The sequence below is a fragment of the Haliotis rufescens genome, unplaced genomic scaffold, assembly GCF_023055435.1.
Source record: "Haliotis rufescens isolate VD_foot unplaced genomic scaffold, xgHalRufe1.0.p SCAF_2, whole genome shotgun sequence".
Taxonomy (NCBI): Eukaryota; Metazoa; Mollusca; class Gastropoda; order Lepetellida; family Haliotidae; genus Haliotis; species Haliotis rufescens.
Window position 1 is genome coordinate 35,551,822 of NW_025963890.1, and position 25,980 is coordinate 35,577,801.

Sequence of the window (25,980 nt, forward strand, 5' to 3'; positions counted from 1 at the left end):
CTTTCCTCAAGACATGGCACTGATGTTTCAAATACTCCTAAATATATTTGTCACTCCCATCTTCATTTAAAGACAAGTCCGTATGCATGCACATTTTCCACATGCAAAATGAAACAAACGTCAATTGAATAAAGTTTCAGTTCAGTAGAGTGGCCTAAATCACTTCAGTTTTCAGTCTGCACCCCGCTTGATTGCAACTACATACAATGAACTAGAAATCGTCAAAAGGACGTGCGCCGCCCGGGAATCGAACCCGGGTCGCAAGAATGGGAATCTTGCATGATACCACTACACCAGCGGCGCTCCCTGATATCATCCTCTCACTCTATTCTTCTTGCTGTCCACAGATCAACGAAAATAAACACTCTCGACCACTCACTTTTCTCCCGTGGTAGTCAGTTTAATTCTATATGCAACTCGAAATGCTCCTTGAATGAATTCGTTGCAGACCATTATATAGACGTAAATGTTACTTCAGCCAACACCTTTCCTCAATACATTGCACTGATGTTTCAAACACTCCTAAATATATTTGTCACTCCCATCTTCATTTAAAGACAAGTCCGTATGCATGCACATTTTCCACATGCAAAATGAAACAAACGTCAATTGAATAAAGTTTCAGTTCAGTAGAGTGGCCTAAATCACTTCAGTTTTCAGTCTGCACCCCACTCGATTGCAACTACATACAATGAACTAGAAATCGTCAAAAGGACATGCGCCGCCCGGGAATCGAACCCGGGTCGCAAGAATGGGAATCTTGCATGATACCACTACACCAGCGGCGCTCCCTGATATCATCCTCTCACTCTATTCTTCTTGCTGTCCACAGATCAACGAAAATAAACACTCTCGACCACTCACTTTTCTCCCGTGGTAGTCAGTTTAATTCTATATGCAACTCGAAATGCTCCTTAAATGAATTCGTTGCAGACCATTATATAGACGTAAATGTTACTTCAGCCAACACCTTTCCTCAATACATTGCACTGATGTTTCAAACACTCCTAAATATATTTGTCACTCCCATCTTCATTTAAAGACAAGTCCGTATGCATGCACATTTTCCACATGCAAAATGAAACAAACGTCAATTGAATAAAGTTTCAGTTCAGTAGAGTGGCCTAAATCACTTCAGTTTTCAGTCTGCACCCCACTCGATTGCAACTACATACAATGAACTAGAAATCGTCAAAAGGACATGCGCCGCCCGGGAATCGAACCCGGGTCGCAAGAATGGGAATCTTGCATGATACCACTACACCAGCGGCGCTCCCTGATATCATCCTCTCACTCTATTCTTCTTGCTGTCCACAGATCAACGAAAATAAACACTCTCGACCACTCACTTTTCTCCCGTGGTAGTCAGTTTAATTCTATATGCAACTCGAAATGCTCCTTAAATGAATTCGTTGCAGACCATTATATAGACGTAAATGTTACTTCAGCCAACACCTTTCCTCAATACATTGCACTGATGTTTCAAACACTCCTAAATATATTTGTCACTCCCATCTTCATTTAAAGACAAGTCCGTATGCATGCACATTTTCCACATGCAAAATGAAACAAACGTCAATTGAATAAAGTTTCAGTTCAGTAGAGTGGCCTAAATCACTTCAGTTTTCAGTCTGCACCCCGCTCGATTTGCAACTACATACAATGAACTAGAAATCGTCAAAAGGACGTGCGCCGCCCGGGAATCGAACCCGGGTCGCAAGAATGGGAATCTTGCATGATACCACTACACCAGCGGCGCTCCCTGATATCATCCTCCCCTCACTCTATTCTTCTTGCTGTCCACAGATCAACGAAAATAAACACTCTCGACCACTCACTTTTCTCCCGTGGTAGTCAGTTTAATTCTATATGCAACTCGAAATGCTCCTTAAATGAATTCGTTGCAGACCATATATAGACGTAAATTTTACTTCAGCTAACGCCTTTCCTCAAGACATGGCACTGATGTTTCAAACACTCCTAAATATATTTGTCACTCCCATCTTCATTTAAAGACAAGTCCGTATGCATGCACATTTTCCACATGCAAAATGAAACAAACGTCAATTGAATAAAGTTTCAGTTCAGTAGAGTGGCCTAAATCACTTCAGTTTTCAGTCTGCACCCCGCTTGATTGCAACTACATACAATGAACTAGAAATCGTCAAAAGGACATGCGCCGCCCGGGAATCGAACCCGGGTCGCAAGAATGGGAATCTTGCATGATACCACTACACCAGCGGCGCTCCCTGATATCATCCTCTCACTCTATTCTTCTTGCTGTCCACAGATCAACGAAAATAAACACTCTCGACCACTCACTTTTCTCCCGTGGTAGTCAGTTTAATTCTATATGCAACTCGAAATGCTCCTTAAATGAATTCGTTGCAGACCATTATATAGACGTAAATGTTACTTCAGCCAACACCTTTCCTCAATACATTGCACTGATGTTTCAAACACTCCTAAATATATTTGTCACTCCCATCTTCATTTAAAGACAAGTCCGTATGCATGCACATTTTCCACATGCAAAATGAAACAAACGTCAATTGAATAAAGTTTCAGTTCAGTAGAGTGGCCTAAATCACTTCAGTTTTCAGTCTGCACCCCACTCGATTGCAACTACATACAATGAACTAGAAATCGTCAAAAGGACGTGCGCCGCCCGGGAATCGAACCCGGGTCGCAAGAATGGGAATCTTGCATGATACCACTACACCAGCGGCGCTCCCTGATATCATCCTCTCACTCTATTCTTCTTGCTGTCCACAGATCAACGAAAATAAACACTCTCGACCACTCACTTTTCTCCCGTGGTAGTCAGTTTAATTCTATATGCAACTCGAAATGCTCCTTAAATGAATTCGTTGCAGACCATTATATAGACGTAAATGTTACTTCAGCCAACACCTTTCCTCAATACATTGCACTGATGTTTCAAACACTCCTAAATATATTTGTCACTCCCATCTTCATTTAAAGACAAGTCCGTATGCATGCACATTTTCCACATGCAAAATGAAACAAACGTCAATTGAATAAAGTTTCAGTTCAGTAGAGTGGCCTAAATCACTTCAGTTTTCAGTCTGCACCCCACTCGATTGCAACTACATACAATGAACTAGAAATCGTCAAAAGGACGTGCGCCGCCCGGGAATCGAACCCGGGTCGCAAGAATGGGAATCTTGCATGATACCACTACACCAGCGGCGCTCCCTGATATCATCCTCTCACTCTATTCTTCTTGCTGTCCACATATCAACGAAAATAAACACTGTCGACCACTCACTTTTCTCCCGTTGTAGTCAGTTTTATTCTATATGCAACTCGAAATGCTCCTTAAATGAATTCGTTGCAGACCATATATATACGTAAACTTTGCTTCAGCCAACACCTTTCCTCAATACATTGCACTGATGTTTCAAACACTCCTAAATATATTTGTCACTCCCATCTTCATTTAAAGACAAGTCCGTATGCATGCACATTTTCCACATGCAAAATGAAACAAACGTCAATTCAACTAGTTTCAGTTCAGTAGAGTGGCCTAAATCACTTCAGTTTTCAGTCTGCACCCCACTCGATTTGCAACTACATACAATGAACTAGAAATCGTCAAAAGGACGTGCGCCGCCCGGGAATCGAACCCGGGTCGCAAGAATGGGAATCTTGCATGATACCACTACACCAGCGGCGCTCCCTGATATCATCCTCTCACTCTATTCTTCTTGCTGTCCACAGATCAACGAAAATAAACACTGTCGACCACTCACTTTTCTCCCGTGATAGTCAGTTTAATTCTATATGCAACTCGAAATGCTCCTTAAATGAATTCGTTGCAGACCATTATATATACGTAAACTTTACTTCAGCCAACACCTTTCCTCAATTAATGTCACTGATGTTTCAAACACTCCTAAATATATTTGTCACTCCCATCTTCATTTAAAGACAAGTCCGTATGCATGCACATTTTCCACATGCAAAATAACACAAACGTCAATTGAATAAAGTTTCAGTTCAGTAGAGTGGCCTAAATCACTTCAGTTTTCAGTCTGCACCCCGCTCGATTGCAACTACATACAATGAACTAGAAATCGTCAAAAGGACATGCGCCGCCCGGGAATCGAACCCGGGTCGCAAGAATGGGAATCTTGCATGATACCACTACACCAGCGGCGCTCCCTGATATCATCCTCTCACTCTATTCTTCTTGCTGTCCACATATCAACGAAAATAAACACTCTCGACCACTCACTTTTCTCCCGTGGTAGTCAGTTTAATTCTATATGCAACTCGAAATGCTCCTTAAATGAATTCGTTGCAGACCATTATATAGACGTAAATTTTACTTCAGCCAACACCTTTCCTCAATACATTGCACTGATGTTTCAAACACTCCTAAATATATTTGTCACTCCCATCTTCATTTAAAGACAAGTCCGTATGCATGCACATTTTCCACATGCAAAATGAAACAAACGTCAATTGAATAAAGTTTCAGTTCAGTAGAGTGGCCTAAATCACTTCAGTTTTCAGTCTGCACCTCGCTCGATTGCAACTACATACAATGAACTAGAAATCGTCAAAAGGACGTGCGCCGCCCGGGAATCGAACCCGGGTCGCAAGAATGGGAATCTTGCATGATACCACTACGCCAGCGGCGCTCCCTGATATCCTCCCCTCACTCTATTCTTCTTGCTGTCCACAGATCAACGAAAATAAACACTCTCGACCACTCACTTTTCTCCCGTGGTAGTCAGTTTAATTCTATATGCAACTCGAAATGCTCCTTAAATGAATTTGTTGCAGACCATATATATACCTAAACTTTACTTCAGCCAACACCTTTCCTCAATACATTGCACTGATGTTTCAAACACTCCTAAATATATTTGTCACTCCCATCTTCATTTAAAGACAAGTCCGTATGCATGCACATTTTCCACATGCAAAATGAAACAAACGTCAATTCAACTAGTTTCAGTTCAGTAGAGTGGCCTAAATCACTTCAGTTTTCAGTCTGCACCCCACTCGATTTGCAACTACATACAATGAACTAGAAATCGTCAAAAGGACGTGCGCCGCCCGGGAATCGAACCCGGGTCGCAAGAATGGGAATCTTGCATGATACCACTACACCAGCGGCGCTCCCTGATATCATCCTCTCACTCTATTCTTCTTGCTGTCCACAGATCAACGAAAATAAACACTGTCGACCACTCACTTTTCTCCCGTGGTAGTCAGTTTAATTCTATATGCAACTCGAAATGCTCCTTAAATGAATTCGTTGCAGACCATTATATAGACGTAAATTTTACTTCAGCCAACACCTTTCCTCAATACATTGCACTGATGTTTCAAACACTCCTAAATATATTTGTCACTCCCATCTTCATTTAAAGACAAGTCCGTATGCATGCACATTTTCCACATGCAAAATGAAACAAACGTCAATTCAACAAGTTTCAGTTCAGTAGAGTGGCCTAAATCACTTCAGTTTTCAGTCTGCACCTCGCTCGATTGCAACTACATACAATGAACTAGAAATCGTCAAAAGGACGTGCGCCGCCCGGGAATCGAACCCGGGTCGCAAGAATGGGAATCTTGCATGATACCACTACACCAGCGGCGCTCCCTGATATCCCCCCCTCACTCTATTCTTCTTGGTGTCCACAGATCAACGAAAATAAACACTCTCGACCACTCACTTTTCTCCCGTTGTAGTCAGTTTTATTCTATATGCAACTCGAAATTCTCCTTAAATGAATTCGTTGCAGACCATATATAGACGTAAATTTTACTTCAGCTAACGCCTTTCCTCAAGACATGGCACTGATGTTTCAAACACTCCTAAATATATTTGTCACTCCCATCTTCATTTAAAGACAAGTCCGTATGCATGCACATTTTCCACATGCAAAATAACATAAACGTCAATTGAACTAAGTTTCAGTTCAGTAGAGTGGCCTAAATCACTTCAGTTTTCAGTCTGCAGATTTGCAACTACATACAATGAACTAGAAATCGTCAAAAGGACGTGCGCCGCCCGGGAATCGAACCCGGGTCGCAAGAATGGGAATCTTGCATGATACCACTACACCAGCGGCGCTCCCTGATATCATCCTCTCACTCTATTCTTCTTGCTGTCCACAGATCAACGAAAATAAACACTGTCGACCACTCACTTTTCTCCCGTGGTAGTCAGTTTAATTCTATATGCAACTCGAAATGCTCCTTAAATGAATTTGTTGCAGACCATATATATACCTAAACTTTACTTCAGCTAACACCTTTCCTCAATTAATGTCACTGATGTTTCAAACACTCCTAAATATATTTGTCACTCCCATCTTCATTTAAAGACAAGTCCGTATGCATGCACATTTTCCACATGCAAAATGAAACAAACGTCAATTGAATAAAGTTTCAGTTCAGTAGAGTGGCCTAAATCACTTCAGTTTTCAGTCTGCACCCTGCTCTAAACTAGGTCAAAAGGACGTGCGCCGCCCGGGAATCGAACCCGGGTCGCAAGAATGGGAATCTTGCATGATACCACTACACCAGCGGCGCTCCCTGATATCATCCTCTCACTCTATTCTTCTTGCTGTCCACAGATCAACGAAAATAAACACTGTCGACCACTCACTTTTCTCCCGTTGTAGTCAGTTTTATTCTATATGCAACTCGAAATGCTCCTTAAATGAATTCGTTGCAGACCATATATATACGTAAACTTTGCTTCAGCCAACACCTTTCCTCAATACATTGCACTGATGTTTCAAACACTCCTAAATATATTTGTCACTCCCATCTTCATTTAAAGACAAGTCCGTATGCATGCACATTTTCCACATGCAAAATGAAACAAACGTCAATTCAACTAGTTTCAGTTCAGTAGAGTGGCCTAAATCACTTCAGTTTTCAGTCTGCACCCCACTCGATTGCAACTACATACAATGAACTAGAAATCGTCAAAAGGACGTGCGCCGCCCGGGAATCGAACCCGGGTCGCAAGAATGGGAATCTTGCATGATATCACTACACCAGCGGCGCTCCCTGATATCATCCTCTCACTCTATTCTTCTTGCTGTCCACAGATCAACGAAAATAAACACTCTCGACCACTCACTTTTCTCCCGTGGTAGTCAGTTTTATTCTATATGCAACTCGAAATTCTCCTTAAATGAATTCGTTGCAGACCATATATATACCTAAATTTTACTTCAGCTAACGCCTTTCCTCAAGACATGGCACTGATGTTTCAAACACTCCTAAATATATTTGTCACTCCCATCTTCATTTAAAGACAAGTCCGTATGCATGCACATTTTCCACATGCAAAATAACATAAACGTCAATTGAACTAAGTTTCAGTTCAGTAGAGTGGCCTAAATCACTTCAGTTTTCAGTCTGCACCCCACTCGATTGCAACTATATATACAATGAACTAGAAATCGTCAAAAGGACGTGCGCCGCCCGGGAATCGAACCCGGGTCGCAAGAATGGGAATCTTGCATGATACCACTACACCAGCGGCGATCCCTGATATCATCCTCTCACTCTATTCTTCTTGCTGTCCACAGATCAACGAAAATAAACACTGTCGACCACTCACTTTTCTCCCGTGGTAGTCAGTTTAATTCTATATGCAACTCGAAATGCTCCTTAAATGAATTCGTTGCAGACCATATATATACCTAAACTTTACTTCAGCTAACACCTTTCCTCAATTAATGTCACTGATGTTTCAAACACTCCTAAATATATTTGTCACTCCCATCTTCATTTAAAGACAAGTCCGTATGCATGCACATTTTCCACATGCAAAATAACACAAACGTCAATTGAATAAAGTTTCAGTTCAGTAGAGTGGCCTAAATCACTTCAGTTTTCAGTCTGCACCCCGCTCGATTGCAACTACATACAATGAACTAGAAATCGTCAAAAGGACGTGCGCCGCCCGGGAATCGAACCCGGGTCGCAAGAATGGGAATCTTGCATGATATCACTACACCAGCGGCGCTCCCTGATATCATCCTCTCACTCTATTCTTCTTGCTGTCCACAGATCAACGAAAATAAACACTCTCGACCACTCACTTTTCTCCCGTGGTAGTCAGTTTTATTCTATATGCAACTCGAAATTCTCCTTAAATGAATTCGTTGCAGACCATATATATACCTAAATTTTACTTCAGCTAACGCCTTTCCTCAAGACATGGCACTGATGTTTCAAACACTCCTAAATATATTTGTCACTCCCATCTTCATTTAAAGACAAGTCCGTATGCATGCACATTTTCCACATGCAAAATAACATAAACGTCAATTGAACTAAGTTTCAGTTCAGTAGAGTGGCCTAAATCACTTCAGTTTTCAGTCTGCACCCCACTCGATTGCAACTATATATACAATGAACTAGAAATCGTCAAAAGGACGTGCGCCGCCCGGGAATCGAACCCGGGTCGCAAGAATGGGAATCTTGCATGATACCACTACACCAGCGGCGATCCCTGATATCATCCTCTCACTCTATTCTTCTTGCTGTCCACAGATCAACGAAAATAAACACTGTCGACCACTCACTTTTCTCCCGTGGTAGTCAGTTTAATTCTATATGCAACTCGAAATGCTCCTTAAATGAATTCGTTGCAGACCATATATATACCTAAACTTTACTTCAGCTAACACCTTTCCTCAATTAATGTCACTGATGTTTCAAACACTCCTAAATATATTTGTCACTCCCATCTTCATTTAAAGACAAGTCCGTATGCATGCACATTTTCCACATGCAAAATAACACAAACGTCAATTGAATAAAGTTTCAGTTCAGTAGAGTGGCCTAAATCACTTCAGTTTTCAGTCTGCACCCCGCTCGATTGCAACTACATACAATGAACTAGAAATCGTCAAAAGGACGTGCGCCGCCCGGGAATCGAACCCGGGTCGCAAGAATGGGAATCTTGCATGATACCACTACACCAGCGGCGCTCCCTGATATCATCCTCTCACTCTATTCTTCTTGCTGTCCACATATCAACGAAAATAAACACTCTCGACCACTCACTTTTCTCCCGTGGTAGTCAGTTTAATTCTATATGCAACTCGAAATGCTCCTTAAATGAATTCGTTGCAGACCATTATATAGACGTAAATTTTACTTCAGCCAACACCTTTCCTCAATACATTGCACTGATGTTTCAAACACTTCTAAATATATTTGTCACTCCCATCTTCATTTAAAGACAAGTCCGTATGCATGCACATTTTCCACATGCAAAATGAAACAAACGTCAATTGAATAAAGTTTCAGTTCAGTAGAGTGGCCTAAATCACTTCAGTTTTCAGTCTGCACCTCGCTCGATTGCAACTACATACAATGAACTAGAAATCGTCAAAAGGACGTGCGCCGCCCGGGAATCGAACCCGGGTCGCAAGAATGGGAATCTTGCATGATACCACTACGCCAGCGGCGCTCCCTGATATCCTCCCCTCACTCTATTCTTCTTGCTGTCCACAGATCAACGAAAATAAACACTCTCGACCACTCACTTTTCTCCCGTGGTAGTCAGTTTAATTCTATATGCAACTCGAAATGCTCCTTAAATGAATTTGTTGCAGACCATATATATACCTAAACTTTACTTCAGCCAACACCTTTCCTCAATACATTGCACTGATGTTTCAAACACTCCTAAATATATTTGTCACTCCCATCTTCATTTAAAGACAAGTCCGTATGCATGCACATTTTCCACATGCAAAATGAAACAAACGTCAATTCAACTAGTTTCAGTTCAGTAGAGTGGCCTAAATCACTTCAGTTTTCAGTCTGCACCCCACTCGATTTGCAACTACATACAATGAACTAGAAATCGTCAAAAGGACGTGCGCCGCCCGGGAATCGAACCCGGGTCGCAAGAATGGGAATCTTGCATGATACCACTACACCAGCGGCGCTCCCTGATATCATCCTCTCACTCTATTCTTCTTGCTGTCCACAGATCAACGAAAATAAACACTGTCGACCACTCACTTTTCTCCCGTGGTAGTCAGTTTAATTCTATATGCAACTCGAAATGCTCCTTAAATGAATTCGTTGCAGACCATTATATAGACGTAAATTTTACTTCAGCCAACACCTTTCCTCAATACATTGCACTGATGTTTCAAACACTCCTAAATATATTTGTCACTCCCATCTTCATTTAAAGACAAGTCCGTATGCATGCACATTTTCCACATGCAAAATGAAACAAACGTCAATTCAACAAGTTTCAGTTCAGTAGAGTGGCCTAAATCACTTCAGTTTTCAGTCTGCACCTCGCTCGATTGCAACTACATACAATGAACTAGAAATCGTCAAAAGGACGTGCGCCGCCCGGGAATCGAACCCGGGTCGCAAGAATGGGAATCTTGCATGATACCACTACACCAGCGGCGCTCCCTGATATCCTCCCCTCACTCTATTCTTCTTGCTGTCCACAGATCAACGAAAATAAACACTCTCGACCACTCACTTTTCTCCCGTTGTAGTCAGTTTTATTCTATATGCAACTCGAAATTCTCCTTAAATGAATTCGTTGCAGACCATATATAGACGTAAATTTTACTTCAGCTAACGCCTTTCCTCAAGACATGGCACTGATGTTTCAAACACTCCTAAATATATTTGTCACTCCCATCTTCATTTAAAGACAAGTCCGTATGCATGCACATTTTCCACATGCAAAATAACATAAACGTCAATTGAATAAAGTTTCAGTTCAGTAGAGTGGCCTAAATCACTTCAGTTTTCAGTCTGCACCCTGCTCTAAACTAGGTCAAAAGGACGTGCGCCGCCCGGGAATCGAACCCGGGTCGCAAGAATGGGAATCTTGCATGATACCACTACACCAGCGGCGCTCCCTGATATCATCCTCTCACTCTATTCTTCTTGCTGTCCACAGATCAACGAAAATAAACACTGTCGACCACTCACTTTTCTCCCGTGGTAGTCAGTTTTATTCTATATGCAACTCGAAATGCTCCTTAAATGAATTCGTTGCAGACCATATATATACGTAAACTTTGCTTCAGCCAACACCTTTCCTCAATACATTGCACTGATGTTTCAAACACTCCTAAATATATTTGTCACTCCCATCTTCATTTAAAGACAAGTCCGTATGCATGCACATTTTCCACATGCAAAATGAAACAAACGTCAATTCAACTAGTTTCAGTTCAGTAGAGTGGCCTAAATCACTTCAGTTTTCAGTCTGCACCCCACTCGATTGCAACTACATACAATGAACTAGAAATCGTCAAAAGGACGTGCGCCGCCCGGGAATCGAACCCGGGTCGCAAGAATGGGAATCTTGCATGATATCACTACACCAGCGGCGCTCCCTGATATCATCCTCTCACTCTATTCTTCTTGCTGTCCACAGATCAACGAAAATAAACACTCTCGACCACTCACTTTTCTCCCGTGGTAGTCAGTTTTATTCTATATGCAACTCGAAATTCTCCTTAAATGAATTCGTTGCAGACCATATATATACCTAAATTTTACTTCAGCTAACGCCTTTCCTCAAGACATGGCACTGATGTTTCAAACACTCCTAAATATATTTGTCACTCCCATCTTCATTTAAAGACAAGTCCGTATGCATGCACATTTTCCACATGCAAAATAACATAAACGTCAATTGAACTAAGTTTCAGTTCAGTAGAGTGGCCTAAATCACTTCAGTTTTCAGTCTGCACCCCACTCGATTGCAACTATATATACAATGAACTAGAAATCGTCAAAAGGACGTGCGCCGCCCGGGAATCGAACCCGGGTCGCAAGAATGGGAATCTTGCATGATACCACTACACCAGCGGCGATCCCTGATATCATCCTCTCACTCTATTCTTCTTGCTGTCCACAGATCAACGAAAATAAACACTGTCGACCACTCACTTTTCTCCCGTGGTAGTCAGTTTAATTCTATATGCAACTCGAAATGCTCCTTAAATGAATTCGTTGCAGACCATATATATACCTAAACTTTACTTCAGCTAACACCTTTCCTCAATTAATGTCACTGATGTTTCAAACACTCCTAAATATATTTGTCACTCCCATCTTCATTTAAAGACAAGTCCGTATGCATGCACATTTTCCACATGCAAAATGAAACAAACGTCAATTGAATAAAGTTTCAGTTCAGTAGAGTGGCCTAAATCACTTCAGTTTTCAGTGTGCTCCCTGCTCTAAACTAGGTCAAAAGGACGTGCGCCGCCCGGGAATCGAACCCGGGTCGCAAGAATGGGAATCTTGCATGATACCACTACACCAGCGGCGCTTAATGTTATCGATGCCCTTCTCTTTACTGCTCCCATTTAGTTGTGAATAAAGTTTGAAATTTATCTGGTACATTCTTTGTCGTGTGATAATTTGTTTTCAATATAACAGGCTAGGTCTGTAATTGCAATGGTAGAAATCTACCCGACAAGTTCGTCATATCCTCAGTATACACAGCAGATCTGGGTCACAGTAAGTCCAATGTCCAATGTTCTTGTGTCGTTATATTATCGGGTTAAAATGAGTAAATCCGCACATGCCGCGGTAGACTAACATCTAGTCTCTGAAGTGAACATATCGTACAGAAAAAACAGTTGTTCAGTTATCTCAATACAAATATAATAAAAGGGAGCCCAGTGACTCTCTTCATTTCCTGATACTGCAGTATTCTAGACTTGCCAAACATTATAGACTTGCATGGGTTGTATTTGATATGTATTTGTATCAGGGTCTGTAAGACAGACTAATGCCGCGGCTACTCAGTCTGGGCTAATGATGGACACGGTCCCCATGAACAGTTAGATATGTCGTGTTGGCACCGCGGTTCTCAGGCACACTGAGACAGGACCTGGGGAGGACACACATGTTTGCTCCGATTAGGAACCTTGGTCTGACGTGACCCTACACGTGCTCTTCACTTTCAATAAGGGTGTAACGCAACGACCTGAGTCATCTCTTGCCGGATTTGCTGACTCGCCGTTATATTACTGAAATAATCTTCACAGCGGCGTTAAAGGGGCACTTATCTCTGGCTTCTTCCCGGCTGTCTGACTCGGCCGCTATCTGCCGTGAGGTGATTGAATGGCTCACGCAACTGAGCGTGACAAGAGACAGGACTACCGTCTGTAAAAGCAGCTTAAATGAAGCAATATCTGTGCGCATTTCTGAACACTGGTAACCCGTGATCTATGAAGATTTCAAAATTACAAAGGGCACATTTTAATTAATTTCTTTAGCCTAAACAAACAGACAAAAAGAACGGTGAAAGCTTATCGTATGTCGTTATTTAGAAATATCCCTGATGGTTATAGTTAAAAAAAAATTAAATGTATCCCCGCAGTGAAACTATTTTCGGATTGCGTGGATAATACGATGACTGAGGTTGATTTGGATTAACCCATTGTCCATTTCCCGGTACACGTTTTCGGTTTGGGATGAAGCCATCACCCGAGGTTGATGTTGGTGCGGGGTCCAATATTTCCATATTGATTCCACGTGCGCCCTTGGAACCTGGCGTCATGGTCAACCCTGACGTCATGTAGTCATTGAAGAATCTGATCTAGGGGTCAGGGCCTCCCTCCATCACCGCGATCCAGGCGTCTTGAACTTGGCAAAAATGGCAGTAGGGCAACAGTGCAAAGACAACTGGGTACATCTTAGCATTCAGCATACAGTGAACTGCATAAAACTGGGACACTCACAGAACCTGCCATCCATGCACCACGTCTCAGTCTCCTGGAGCATCTTCAGCATATCATCAGTGGCAAACACAAGCAGCTTGTCATCGTCACCATCATTCACACACACAATCGCTGAATATTTGCCATGATGTGATACCGTGACTTGCCAACATCTAGTTTTATACTTTTCAATGTGATGGGATTAAAATAAAGGAAGTGTATACATTAGACTGAGTGAAATGTGTCAATACGGTAATAAGCATATACTCAGTCTAATGTTAACTGCATTGATCTCTAAAAGAAAATATTGTTTATACAGTCATAATATGTATTAACATCTCTGCTCAGCTTAAGAACTGTTGGAACAGAAATGAGTAATTGATTCCTCTACTCAGTTTTTTCAGTTACTAACATTTTACACAGGAAGCTGCAACAGTACAAGCCTGGCCTGATTGGGTAACAGATATTAAAAAAAAAATAAGTCAAACAATAGTGGTTCATTATTTAAATGAATAGGGATGCAACTGAGTTCCTATGGTGCCTACATTATTTTCTGTAGGCAAATTGGGATGCAGAATCGGATGTAGGCACACTGGGAACCTGTTAAACTGCCGGTCAAAAGTGAGTATACACCCATGTTTGATGGTGCTAAAATGAATAACAAGAGATCTTATTCCATGGTGATGTATTTGATAAGGGTATCATAGTTGTGTTTTGCAGCTTGCAGTTTTTCGGCTAGTCTGTCTTACAGACCCTGATACAAATATATATCAAAAATAGCCCATGCAAGTCTATAATGTTTGGCAAGTCTAGATCACTGCAGCATCTGAAAATGAAGAGAGTCACTGGGCTCCTTTTTATTATATTTTTATTAAGATAACTGAACAACTGTTTTTTTATGTACGATATGTTCATTTCAGAGACTAAATGTTAGTCTATTTTTCGGCGATTTTCATCTTTTCGCGGATATACTTTCTTTTGTCCGGCAGATTCGTTCCATCTGTATCATCATTACTTAATAATTAATAATTATTTAATAATCCGTCTATTTATTTAATAATGCTCCCGACAGAGGCACAACAGAAATGCAGCCCATCCACATGTTCCCTAGTTTGGCAATACATTTTGCGTCACTATTTTTCACAGTGCGCGAGACATACACTAAAGTACATGACAAGAGTACCCCTCCCCAGCAGTACAACTAGAATTGTTTAGTAGTGCGTTGGTCTCTGATGGCGTACGTTTCTGTAGAACATGTGCCGACAGCTTAAATAATACAATAAGTTGTAGCGGATCGTTTTATGAAACTTAGCATATAACCACATATACACCGAGGGATTCTGCTGCAAGGAATTTATCTTGCCGATATGTTTCAACCTGCCATTGTAAACGAATTAAATCAAATTGAAAAGTGAAAGAAAATATCTGTTGAGCTGAGGTTAACTTTTGCTGTGTCACGTGACTTTCATTGACTCGTAAGCAACGTGCAGCTTTTTTCTTCGTGGCGGGGTGTAAAGGATTTATTCTTCCCACTCAGAAATGTATGCCCCTCCCAAGCTCGATACATAGTATTTTATCAAGATCACGTGAATCAATGAGATCTCAATATTCTGACATGGGGGTAAGATAAAATTATTATTAACCTACATACATGTATATGTTTTTCACGAAACCATGTCCCTATTGAGTTTTTAAAGTTCCCTAGCATACATGGAAAACGTTTTACAAATAGTTTACAAATATTGTCATTTCCCAAAACCACAAATGAAACACGTCCCATACTTGTGCACATATATTCAACAAGAGATGACTGAAAAGTTCTGAACCTAACTATGAAGGACCGCGTTGTAGGACGTGGTTGCAACACAATGGCGATGGATGCTCTCCACGGTCCACACACTTCGGTCAACAACGCTGGAGTGCCTGGATCACGCTGGTGTAGTAGGCCCCCTTCCGGTGCTGTAGAAAGTCTTCCATTTTTTAAATGACGTCATCAACATTTGCATAATGCTTGTCAGACAGTTCTTTGTTCACGTTTTGGAAGAGTTGTAAATCTCATGGTGTCAAGGCTTGTGCATACAGAGGATGTTCAATGAGTTCAAAGCCACGTTTATACATTGCAGCCATGGGTACAAACAGACTTGTTTACAGATGCATGGTCCTGATGGGACAACACACCTTTAGTAAGTGTTCTACGATGTTTAGTCTTGATATTCTAAGCAGATTAGCATAATACTGTCCAGTCAGTGTCTGACCTTTCCAGAGGTAGTCCAGAAAAACGAAGCCATCACCTTGCCAGCCGATGGAACAGATTTTGCCTCCTTCTTCTGAGGAGACGTTAGAAGTCTCAACTGCCTCGACTCTGGCTGATGGCGGTGAACCCAAGACCCAAGACTCAACTATTGTTACACATTCGCTCGAGTCAAAACGTCGTAAAACAAATTTCACGAGAGATGATGGCCCAAGAGCGTTTCTGATCAGTCAGAAGCCTTGTAAGCCACACTGCTGAAACCTTAGTCATGCCAAGTTCATCTCTCAGGATGCCCTCATCTCTCATGAGAGATGCCTGCTGTATCAGCTGTGTGGCGTGTGTTGTCGATCATCCATAATCATAATCATGTCTTGTATCAACATTGTCTTTGGTGGTGGCAGTTGAGATCCCCCTGATCTTGGATCATCTACGAGGCTCCCTCGTGGCAGTAAGGAGCATCCTCCCCTATAGCCGACAAGATGTCCGCACTGGCTGTTGGGGATACTTGATGAAAACGCGGTAGCCAATTTTGTCCTTTTTCATTACCACAGAATATCTATTGAAATATCCTGCCTGGTTGTGTACAGTCAAGTCCAGTTAATCCGACTTGGTTGGTTACATATGATTATGTCGAATTAACGAGTATGTATTTGGTTCAAATGAAGCCTGTAATTATGGAACGCTATACGCAATGTTCATAATACATGCAAACTGGTATGGCTGTACTGTATTGGTGGTGGTGGGGGGGGGGGGGGGGGGGGGGGGGGGGGGGGGGTTGTATCTACAGAAGCCCATTACGGCCATAATCAAGACAACATGAAAATTCAAGATACTGTGTTGAAACTGCAAGATATTAAATTGAAAGTTCAGGATAAAGCATTCATTAATAATCTTATAATTTCAAGTTTCAAGAAATAAATACAAATGATATGGCCCTCATTGGCTTCCGTTCCCTGATGTGTTTACCATGATGTTCCATTCCTATTGAGACAGATTGGTAGTTTTCCCTCAAGAAACAAAGCTATCCAAACGTTGTACTTGATAGAAGAGAAGTCAAATGCAATCTGCTGAACTCCCTACAGCGCTGATTAGTAACAACAATGGGTAGAGTGTATCGAGTATTCGCCGCTCGTTAACAACCGTCAAATATTTCGCTAATGTCACCTTATGGGGCCCATCAGCGTTCAGATCTTATGAAACTTTCATGGATGTTTTAATCAACACCAAATTAATCTAAACATCGACACGGGCTCTCAAAATCTGTATTGTAAATGTTTCCACTGATGTGGCTTGTAGTAAAGTGGCTCCGCAGGAGGTCGTCCACGTGACCATCTCGCACAAATCTCGCGAGATCCTAGTCCGAGCGTGTGAACAGATGCGCAGGAGCGTGCGCCGCTGATGTCATCGTCTGTCTAAGATTTGATGATTGTCTACTGTAACCCTGCTTCCCACATGGCTTGTTATTTCAAAATAGCTCATTTTCTGTTTTCGTAATTGCATTTTGAAGAATTTGAAAAGCGAAATGCATGATTCAAGCAGTATAACATTTTCATTTGTAATTTACATACGTCAATGACTTTTCGTCTTAATGTGGTGCACGATAGAAGCAACGCGGTCGCTGTTATTCCTGCTGAATATCCATATATCTGATGAATGTTATTGCTTAAAGTGTTGGAGAGGTCGCCTTCTGCCTTAGCAATTTCATCTGACCCGTCCCTCTTTGGGACATGTGTGTGTGAGTAGGGTACACATATCTATTGTGAGTTTCAGTATTGATACAATTCATATACGTTCAATAGAGTTCATTTGGCCTTCGCTATTGCATCTCTTGGCTTAAGGAGATCTACGACAGATATCGTATCAAGTTGCAATTCTTGTTTTAACTGAGACGCGCTGGGGCGTGGTCTTGCCTTTTCAGTAACAAGTGAGCAATGGATTCAGGCTGATTGCATGATGGATGTTGATAATGATGGGCTGTATAGGTAGTTATCGTAAATCCATTTATTGAACGGCGTGGATGCAAGGCTTCTGTGAAAACACACAGGTTACTATACAAATTTACTGAATGATTTCTTCGTTTTTCGAGATATGTTTTTATCAAGATGTTTACAGAAACTGCGTTCACAAATGGACTACTGTTGTGGCGTATCAGTATATGTCGATGACTATCTTGGGTAACTATTTCCCTGTCAACTGTCTTACAAAAGTGGGGGTACGGGTGGACCTGTCGTCTAAGGCGCCGCGATTCGCTTTGCACAGTTGCGTCCCTTGGGCACGCAAGAAACTTATGATTGTGGGTTCGAATCCTGGTTCGCCACGATTATGTTTCTAGGTTTGTCAGCACCATACCCGCACTCATGGGTTTCACCAAAGTGGTACACATCTAAGACCTGCATCACTTCGGGCTTCTCTCCCACATTAAGCTGACACGCCGTGATATAACTTGAATGCTGTCAAAAGCGGGGTTAAACCCGACTCACTCACCAAGTGATATATCGTGGGTCTGTTTACCGTAGGAGATTAAACTCAACTGCTAATAGTCCTGCTATTACAACTACCACTGCTACTGTCATTTAAATTATGACTATTATCGCCACCATCATAATCATAAGTATTGAGGTGGTATTTTGGGTAGCACAGAACAATAGAGGTGAGGTGAGGTGAAATGGGGTTTAACGTCGCGTCCAAGATTATTGCACTTATATAGCGACGTGCATGTACGTGTGTGTGTTTGTGTGGCTGCTTGTACTAGTCCGGACTGATGCCGATTTATAGTGCTAGCTCACTGAGATACAATGCCGCAGTTTAACATGAATACCCCACACAGACACAGTATACTGACTCCGAGCCGACCAGTCCTTGTTTTAGCCCCCTAATGCCGAGCGCCAGACAGGGTAACAACAAGTACCATCTTTTAACCAAATAATCAGCGTCATTGTCAATCAATCGCTGCTGTAACTAAAACTGTAGATACAGATTGTAAGGCTTAAGGGAGTCGATAAACCTGCAGCTTGGCTTCAGAATATCCTCATTGAATTTTATGAAGGAACAGTTTGGATAATATCAATCGGCAAAAAAAATCCACAATCACCATTAGAATAAACTGAAATAGATATTTATTCTGCAATAAACGATTTCATAGACTTTATGTTAGTCAATGGAGTCGACAGACATAGATGTTGCTGAAACAGTCTCTTGAACTATCCTTTATCAGCGCCAGTCCGAGGATGGTGTGCCGTGTGGTCGTGTCAGACAGACAGCGTTTGACCACAAGTCGCCACAATAGGAGAACGTCCATCAATCAGATCCGAGTTTTACACGGACAAAACGCGGTACTCGAGTCTACGTGGGCCACGTGCACCTCAGATGGCTATGCTTTGACAGTGATATTGACAAATTAGTTTGGCGGGTGACATGTCACTGGCTCTGATATTTGCCGTAGGTTCAGTGCCATATCGGAGAGGCGGCAGATTGGGGCCTTACTGACAGGTTGGAGGAGATGGTCGGCTTGTGAGTTACTACACAATGCCGTGTCATTTCTTTTCTTTTTTTACCATAAAATACCCATCTAGTTTCTTTGTTGGTTAATTGGAAAAGTAGTACTCTCATATTGACTTGTCGGATTTGGAGACAAAAAATCCTGTGAAATATGTACGGATGCCTAAGTGTCTGCTGTTCGTAAGGATGTGTTGATGTTTAAGAGTATTCCGATGCGTACGTGTTTGTCGGTGTAACTCTAAATGTTTGTGAATGTTTAAATATGTGTGGATGTGTAAGTGTGTCATACTTATCACACTTATCAATCTGTATTAAGGAGTGGCATCCTACAGTTACATCATTACTTGAAAGAATAACATCATATATACATTGGTAATTTGATATACATTGTTCACATAAACGATTGTCTTAGTTGCATTGATTTATATACACACGTTGCAAGATGTTTCTCAGTTTCTGATTTTTTTAAGACATTAGTAAGTACAAGTTATGTAATGGTGGATATAAGTAGTATTTTGGGGGTATATGCACACTCCTGAGATTGCCATAAGCATAACACACAAGTACAAGATGGTATTCATCCTCTATGTATCTTAGTTTGCATACATGACATATTCTATCTGATTTTACTTCTTTAACATATCCACCAGTTTCAGTTTGGAGCTGGTGAGAAGAACATCTAAGCTTAACTAATGCAGCAGTTTTCTATCCGAGTGTGTATATAGACTGAAATCATCCTATGAACAAGATTGGCATGGATAATTTTTTCTAGTTCTCAGTTGGTAACCTTAGCCTCCTTCTAAATGTCCATTGGCCTCGAATTTTATATTAAAGAAATGTCAATGTGTCGTTCAACGTGTCGAACACGCAACTGTGTGCAGTGGTTTTATGTTTATGACGTAAAGTCTATGTTTGTTGTTATTTTGAAGTGTGCAAAAATATTAACGAAAACGGATAATAAAAAATGCATCTGTAATAAGTCTTTATTCATCGGTTAGTCAGACCCAAACGATATATAGTTTGCCAATAAGAAAATGCTTACATAATATATTTCAGACAAATGGAAATAATATTATTAACTGAAATTTATCTGTTCAAATATATACATTATCCATCCGGTTGATTAATGAATTTAGAACACTCTAACACTGAACTATATGAAAGTACATTTTTATTTTTTTTATTTCTTTTAAAAAGCGAACACGCAACCACAGATAGAATATCTCAATTTCCGTCTTTTTCCATGTAAATGATCATTCCACTTGGCCAAAATATCGGCTATCACTTTTCATTGGGTCTGTCAAACAACTATTAAAATTCCATGTGAAAAACGTGACAGGAGACAGATAACATTGAACGAGTCCCGGGTTTTAATTAAAACACATCAAGTGTTGGACTCTACAAGTTGAAGATGCTGCGATATAATATAAATGTCATTTTACCCAATAGTTGTCAATAGGCCGCCATTTGATCTCACTACTTGGGGCCCCTCCTGAAATTTACCCCGGTTTTCGGATTACTTGACAAAAATGGCAGATTGCTCCTTATAGCTCGGAGATCATGTATTGTGAGTGACAGTACATTTTCATACTATTGTTGCCTTGAGTAATTTCTGTGACAATTCTGCATCTTTTGTTTAGAAAACATTTGACCTCGCGAGCAGTCGATCAATGAAGAGACCGCTTTATTGGCTCAGACAACCAATATCGCTAAAGGCGTCTCGGCCGAGTCTTGAAATTCTTTGACAAAATATTACAGTTTCTGGAGCGCTCTTTTTAGAGGCAATCTCATTCGGTGAGTTAAGAAGGTCCAGCCACGTCGCCCCTAGCTTTCACGTGACGTCAAAAAACTCGTATCGACGTTGGATAACATTTTCAAAATGGCGTCGTGTCTTGAATTGGTTCTTCAATAACTGCCCGTATGTCCCTATACATAACAACTCCCCAAGGCCAAGGATGCTCAGACTTTTAAAATTATCAGTAAATATTTGACATTGGGTACAAGGGCACCCCACTGCGAGGCGTGTAATGGGGACTTGGGGTCGATAACGTTGCAACGAGATTTCGCGAGATCAAGGTGCCATCTTCTTGTTCTTTGACAACCAGATTTGGGCCCCCTGATTACATGCTGTGGACAGAGCTTTCGGATAATCACCGAGAGTCGGAGGTGAATGTAATACATTTTTATTGTGTATAAAAATATCATGTTTGATCACAAAAAGTTCTGTAACATTTCCACATTCTTTTAAAAAATCCAAAGAAATATATCGACGTTTGCTACTTAGATAACAGTTAAATAAAGTAAAAAAGTATCGTTTTCTTAAATAAGTGGTATTTGTAATTGACAGCGAATTTGAAAATATACATTATCCCTATAAAATAGATTTGGTGGTGAAAAATAAAACGGAAAAGAGCAAGAAAGATTACTTTTTGATGATGAACGTTAAAACTAAGTTGAATTATTTGAGTTTTTCTGTAAATGTGTATGATTTACCAAGAACACAAAATACATGGTACATTATCGAAAGGATAGTGTTTTATCATTATCATTATTATCAATATAATTATGAGCATGTCAGTATCCAGTGAAACATATGATACATTTTATATGTACCACATCAGCTTATTTGATCCCAGTTAATTGACACTTTGATCCTTATCACAACAATGTCAAGTGTATACATATCTTATCCTCCTTGATCGATTTGGCTCTTAATATTCATTATCGTCAGGAGAGTGCACATGCATTTAATATGCATAGTGCTAAATAGAAGACCCCGTTATGCATATATACATTTCTATAAAACCATGTTTCGAAAGATTGTATTAAAAGAGTGATCTATTTTTTATGTTCAATATTGCAGCTATGGAAATATTTACTAAGTCCAGCTTTAAAATTAGACGTGTACACCTTCTTGTAATATAATGCGTTGACTGCGTCTCCTGTTGTTGACGCGCTGTCCAATTTCCACCAGTCCCCTGTGAATGAAATAAACATGAAATGAACAAAGTCATCAATTTCACACACGTCGCTCTTAATCATCCCTCCGAATCCGTAAAATCTCGAGCCACGCGCACACCCTCTGTTTTCACGAGCACCGGCAATGCTTCAAATATTAGGATATGTACAACGGTCCGCGCGCGACTAGTGCACGTGCCGTGAGCACGCGAGCTGAAATGAACAAGCTATTCGTCAGCAGTTGTATATTGCAACGCATGGCATCAATAAACATGATCATCTGCCGGGGATCAAACAATTTAACAGATGCAAAAACGCCATCGCGTGTCTATTGTGACACGAAACATTGTATTCATTAGTTTTTTACAAGAGTTAACTTGAGATTTATACTTTATTCGCGGAAGAACGGGGCACCACATTTCCAGGGAAATGTGAACCTCGGTTTAATTTGATTGAGCTTAAATTAAGCGACAAGTTGGGTGGTTGGAAATGAGAAATCAATTTTGACTAATTTTTCATGGTCTTTTTACGACGTTATGAAACAATATTTTTTTAGTTAAAGTTCATTTTTTTTATATCGCAAATTTAATATTTGAAATTAACTGTTTAATTTTGTAATTTTATCGAAGTAATGAAGCATCATTTCCGTTTAAATTTATGTACATTTTGAATTATTTCATAATGACGGTGTGTATGTAGCATGTGGCTCACATTGTGAAGTGTTTGAATAAAATATATTAAAAAATGCCACTAAACCTCGAATTTCAATGAAACAAATTATCCATGAAAGTACTTGATTGAAGAGGATAGCTGATTTGTTAAGAATCTCACAAGACTTCGGCCTCTTACCATTCGAGTGGGTGGATGGTAGTTTAGTTTAATCGCAATTAATAGAAATGCGGCAATATAACGGTCGGGGTACCGAACAATAGGCTTATACGAAACAACCACCCTCCCTCTTGCCTTAGACGTGCGTGATATCAAAACTGATGGGCAGGTTCAGTTTATAAGATTTCAGTATTAAAGTACGCCATAAATTTGATTAGAAAATATATTTAGAAAGCATATTAAGAGGAAGTAAACACCGAAATATTAAGTAAGGTTGGAACAAAAAACCCAAACATTCAAGTTAATTATTCCCATGGTACACTTTGGAGACTGAATTGAGTTTATGGGTGGTGAAACTGATGGGTGTAAATGCTATAACTCAAAAGCCGCACAGCAGTGGTGCGATTCGTAGACGTTGGTCTAATGATGATTGTGATGATGATGATCATCATCATCAAAAGCCTCATAGCAGTGGTGTGATTCGTAGACGTTGGTCTAATGATGATTGTGATGATGATGATGATGATGATGATGATCAAAAGCTTCATAGCAGTGGTGTGATTCGTAGTCGTTGGTCTAATGATGATGATGATGATGATGATGATGATGATGATGATACGTCACACACATTTAATAAAAATGTTTAGGAAAAGCAAAAGTACAACCGCCTGGCTGTTGAATGGTTTAAGTAGGGTTAAGGCGGATCAAGGATTTTCCTAGACGGCTGGGCGCTTTTGAAATGTTTAACTTCAGTGGGGATCGTATGTGGGGATTATGTTCAGTGGGTTCACTTGTCAATATACATGTGTATTTCAATAAACTGAAGGTATATTGGTGGGCCATGGGGTTTTCTTTATTTGGGCCCAGAAATATATTGTTATTTGCTTGTCGTAAGAATCGGCTAAAGAGCATCGGGTGGTCAGTCTCGGTAACTTGGTAAATTCTGTGTCACCGTACCCCGACGGCGTGGAATTTTGATCATAATATCAAGCACTGGTTTGTCTGGTCCAGAATCCAGTATTACAGGCCGGCGTGACCCAGCTGCACTATTGCGGACTGCCGGATGAGACAATAAACGACGAAACAAATCTCCGTCTTCTACATTTCAGATCATAGTATCCTACACTTGTGTGTTGGGTTCAACGCCGCAGTGTAGTTGAAGCACAGTACGTCAGTTTAATGAAGAATGAAAGCCCGAAGTGACACGTTTAGCACTTGAACCCACAGCGTTGATAGAGCAAGGGCGATAATCTGGGATTCAAACCCACAATAAACAGAACTTTGGCACGGCCATTGCAATGACACAGACCACTGGGTTGCCGGCCCAGACTCCCCGTCAGAGGAGAGCCAACTCCTGAACACTTGCTGTATCCGTCGCGACTGACATCTGTCTGCCTTTCGACGACAGTGTTTAATCTGCTGCGTCACATTAGCAATAGTGTAATTGTATTAATAACGTTAACGTTTCATGTCACAAACCACTCTAAGTTGTATCACATTTGTTTCAATCATTCAATGACCCGTGAAGATCCGGGGTAGGATAGGTCTTCAGCAACCCCTTCTTGCCGTAACAGGCGACTATGCTTGTCGTAAGAGGCGATCGTAACGGGATCGGGTGGTCAGGCTCGCTGACTTGATTGATGCATGTCATCGAGCCCAATTGCGTGGATCGATGCTCAATCACTGGATTGTCTGGTCCAGACTGGATTATTTACCGACCGCCGTCATATAGCTGGAAATATTGATGAGTGCGGCGTTCAACAAGAAACCATCCAACCAATCAATACTTTAAGATTAAAACGGTCTTTATCTAGAATTCGTTTATTTGTTGTCATTTCAAATACTGTTCTTTTCTTAAAGCAAGATAACAATACTTTGAAAATAATTCAAGATTATTTCGCACATGAATGCTCAAACAATCTTTTAACATAATTACTCTGTTGTAATATATCTTTATTTTTCTTTGGTACTCCAAATATAGGGTACTCAGGCGTTTTTTCGCCTTTGTATAACGAACTTTCAAGATGGATGGATTTCCTGATGAGCGTCCAAAGATTCACCAGCACCGCCTGAGCGAGAACAGCAATGTATTCTCCACTTCTGCTTCGAAGCACCATATTGATTGTGAGTGACGCTACGGCCTAAGGGAGATCACTCATGATCACTAACATTTCCAATGTCGGGTGGCGGTTCGAGTTGGCTCGCCTCTCAGCATAGTTCGAGCCTCCATCTGTGATGGGGCTCATATTTTGCCAAAAGCAACATAATACTCCATTCATTCACTCATTCATTTCAAATCCCTTTTGAACCATTTGTAATACAAATCTGTAGTATAAGATTTACGTTTTTATACACGAAGTTTAAGCTTGTTTTATCTCTTTACACTTTCCTTTGACAGCAAACTATAGGTGGGAGACAGTTTGGTTTAACCCTCCTTTAAACAATATTTCCGTTATATCACGTCTCAGCTTGATGCGGGAGGAAAACTTGAACTGATGCAGGCCTTAAGCCCCCGTTACACTATCAAAAACTTTGTTCAAAAACTTGGTCAAAGAAATTATGTTAAAAAACAAGTTTTCTTGGTCCAAGTTGGACTGTTTACACTCATCAAAGTTTTTGGCAGGCCGTCAAAGTGTTGGTGGGAATTATCTTGCCAAGGTGGATGCTACTGACGAAGAATTGTTTGCTGTTGTCATATGTATT

At 40.8% G+C, this 25,980-nt stretch overlaps 26 non-coding genes across 26 annotated transcripts; all 26 read right to left on the bottom strand.

The window, feature by feature from the left end:
• Positions 1–232: 232 nt before the first annotated feature.
• On the bottom strand, positions 233–303 carry Trnag-ccc. The gene has a single exon. It is a non-coding gene; the product is annotated as a tRNA-Gly (tRNA).
• A 414-nt stretch (positions 304–717) lies between these two features.
• Positions 718–788, bottom strand: Trnag-ccc. Its single transcript has one exon. It is a non-coding gene; the product is annotated as a tRNA-Gly (tRNA).
• A 414-nt stretch (positions 789–1,202) lies between these two features.
• On the bottom strand, positions 1,203–1,273 carry Trnag-ccc. Its single transcript has one exon. It is a non-coding gene; the product is annotated as a tRNA-Gly (tRNA).
• A 415-nt stretch (positions 1,274–1,688) lies between these two features.
• Positions 1,689–1,759, bottom strand: Trnag-ccc. Its single transcript has one exon. It is a non-coding gene; the product is annotated as a tRNA-Gly (tRNA).
• A 416-nt stretch (positions 1,760–2,175) lies between these two features.
• On the bottom strand, positions 2,176–2,246 carry Trnag-ccc. Its single transcript has one exon. It is a non-coding gene; the product is annotated as a tRNA-Gly (tRNA).
• Positions 2,247–2,660: 414 nt separating this feature from the next.
• Trnag-ccc lies at positions 2,661–2,731 on the bottom strand. The gene has a single exon. It is a non-coding gene; the product is annotated as a tRNA-Gly (tRNA).
• A 414-nt stretch (positions 2,732–3,145) lies between these two features.
• On the bottom strand, positions 3,146–3,216 carry Trnag-ccc. Its single transcript has one exon. It is a non-coding gene; the product is annotated as a tRNA-Gly (tRNA).
• Positions 3,217–3,629: 413 nt separating this feature from the next.
• On the bottom strand, positions 3,630–3,700 carry Trnag-ccc. Its single transcript has one exon. It is a non-coding gene; the product is annotated as a tRNA-Gly (tRNA).
• A 414-nt stretch (positions 3,701–4,114) lies between these two features.
• Positions 4,115–4,185, bottom strand: Trnag-ccc. The gene has a single exon. It is a non-coding gene; the product is annotated as a tRNA-Gly (tRNA).
• A 414-nt stretch (positions 4,186–4,599) lies between these two features.
• Trnag-ccc lies at positions 4,600–4,670 on the bottom strand. Its single transcript has one exon. It is a non-coding gene; the product is annotated as a tRNA-Gly (tRNA).
• Positions 4,671–5,083: 413 nt separating this feature from the next.
• Trnag-ccc lies at positions 5,084–5,154 on the bottom strand. The gene has a single exon. It is a non-coding gene; the product is annotated as a tRNA-Gly (tRNA).
• A 413-nt stretch (positions 5,155–5,567) lies between these two features.
• Trnag-ccc lies at positions 5,568–5,638 on the bottom strand. The gene has a single exon. It is a non-coding gene; the product is annotated as a tRNA-Gly (tRNA).
• A 406-nt stretch (positions 5,639–6,044) lies between these two features.
• On the bottom strand, positions 6,045–6,115 carry Trnag-ccc. The gene has a single exon. It is a non-coding gene; the product is annotated as a tRNA-Gly (tRNA).
• Positions 6,116–6,505: 390 nt separating this feature from the next.
• On the bottom strand, positions 6,506–6,576 carry Trnag-ccc. The gene has a single exon. It is a non-coding gene; the product is annotated as a tRNA-Gly (tRNA).
• Positions 6,577–6,988: 412 nt separating this feature from the next.
• Trnag-ccc lies at positions 6,989–7,059 on the bottom strand. Its single transcript has one exon. It is a non-coding gene; the product is annotated as a tRNA-Gly (tRNA).
• Positions 7,060–7,474: 415 nt separating this feature from the next.
• On the bottom strand, positions 7,475–7,545 carry Trnag-ccc. Its single transcript has one exon. It is a non-coding gene; the product is annotated as a tRNA-Gly (tRNA).
• A 413-nt stretch (positions 7,546–7,958) lies between these two features.
• On the bottom strand, positions 7,959–8,029 carry Trnag-ccc. The gene has a single exon. It is a non-coding gene; the product is annotated as a tRNA-Gly (tRNA).
• A 415-nt stretch (positions 8,030–8,444) lies between these two features.
• Positions 8,445–8,515, bottom strand: Trnag-ccc. Its single transcript has one exon. It is a non-coding gene; the product is annotated as a tRNA-Gly (tRNA).
• A 413-nt stretch (positions 8,516–8,928) lies between these two features.
• Trnag-ccc lies at positions 8,929–8,999 on the bottom strand. Its single transcript has one exon. It is a non-coding gene; the product is annotated as a tRNA-Gly (tRNA).
• A 414-nt stretch (positions 9,000–9,413) lies between these two features.
• Positions 9,414–9,484, bottom strand: Trnag-ccc. Its single transcript has one exon. It is a non-coding gene; the product is annotated as a tRNA-Gly (tRNA).
• A 413-nt stretch (positions 9,485–9,897) lies between these two features.
• Trnag-ccc lies at positions 9,898–9,968 on the bottom strand. The gene has a single exon. It is a non-coding gene; the product is annotated as a tRNA-Gly (tRNA).
• A 413-nt stretch (positions 9,969–10,381) lies between these two features.
• On the bottom strand, positions 10,382–10,452 carry Trnag-ccc. Its single transcript has one exon. It is a non-coding gene; the product is annotated as a tRNA-Gly (tRNA).
• A 390-nt stretch (positions 10,453–10,842) lies between these two features.
• On the bottom strand, positions 10,843–10,913 carry Trnag-ccc. Its single transcript has one exon. It is a non-coding gene; the product is annotated as a tRNA-Gly (tRNA).
• Positions 10,914–11,325: 412 nt separating this feature from the next.
• On the bottom strand, positions 11,326–11,396 carry Trnag-ccc. The gene has a single exon. It is a non-coding gene; the product is annotated as a tRNA-Gly (tRNA).
• Positions 11,397–11,811: 415 nt separating this feature from the next.
• Trnag-ccc lies at positions 11,812–11,882 on the bottom strand. Its single transcript has one exon. It is a non-coding gene; the product is annotated as a tRNA-Gly (tRNA).
• A 390-nt stretch (positions 11,883–12,272) lies between these two features.
• Positions 12,273–12,343, bottom strand: Trnag-ccc. Its single transcript has one exon. It is a non-coding gene; the product is annotated as a tRNA-Gly (tRNA).
• Positions 12,344–25,980: the final 13,637 nt, after the last annotated feature.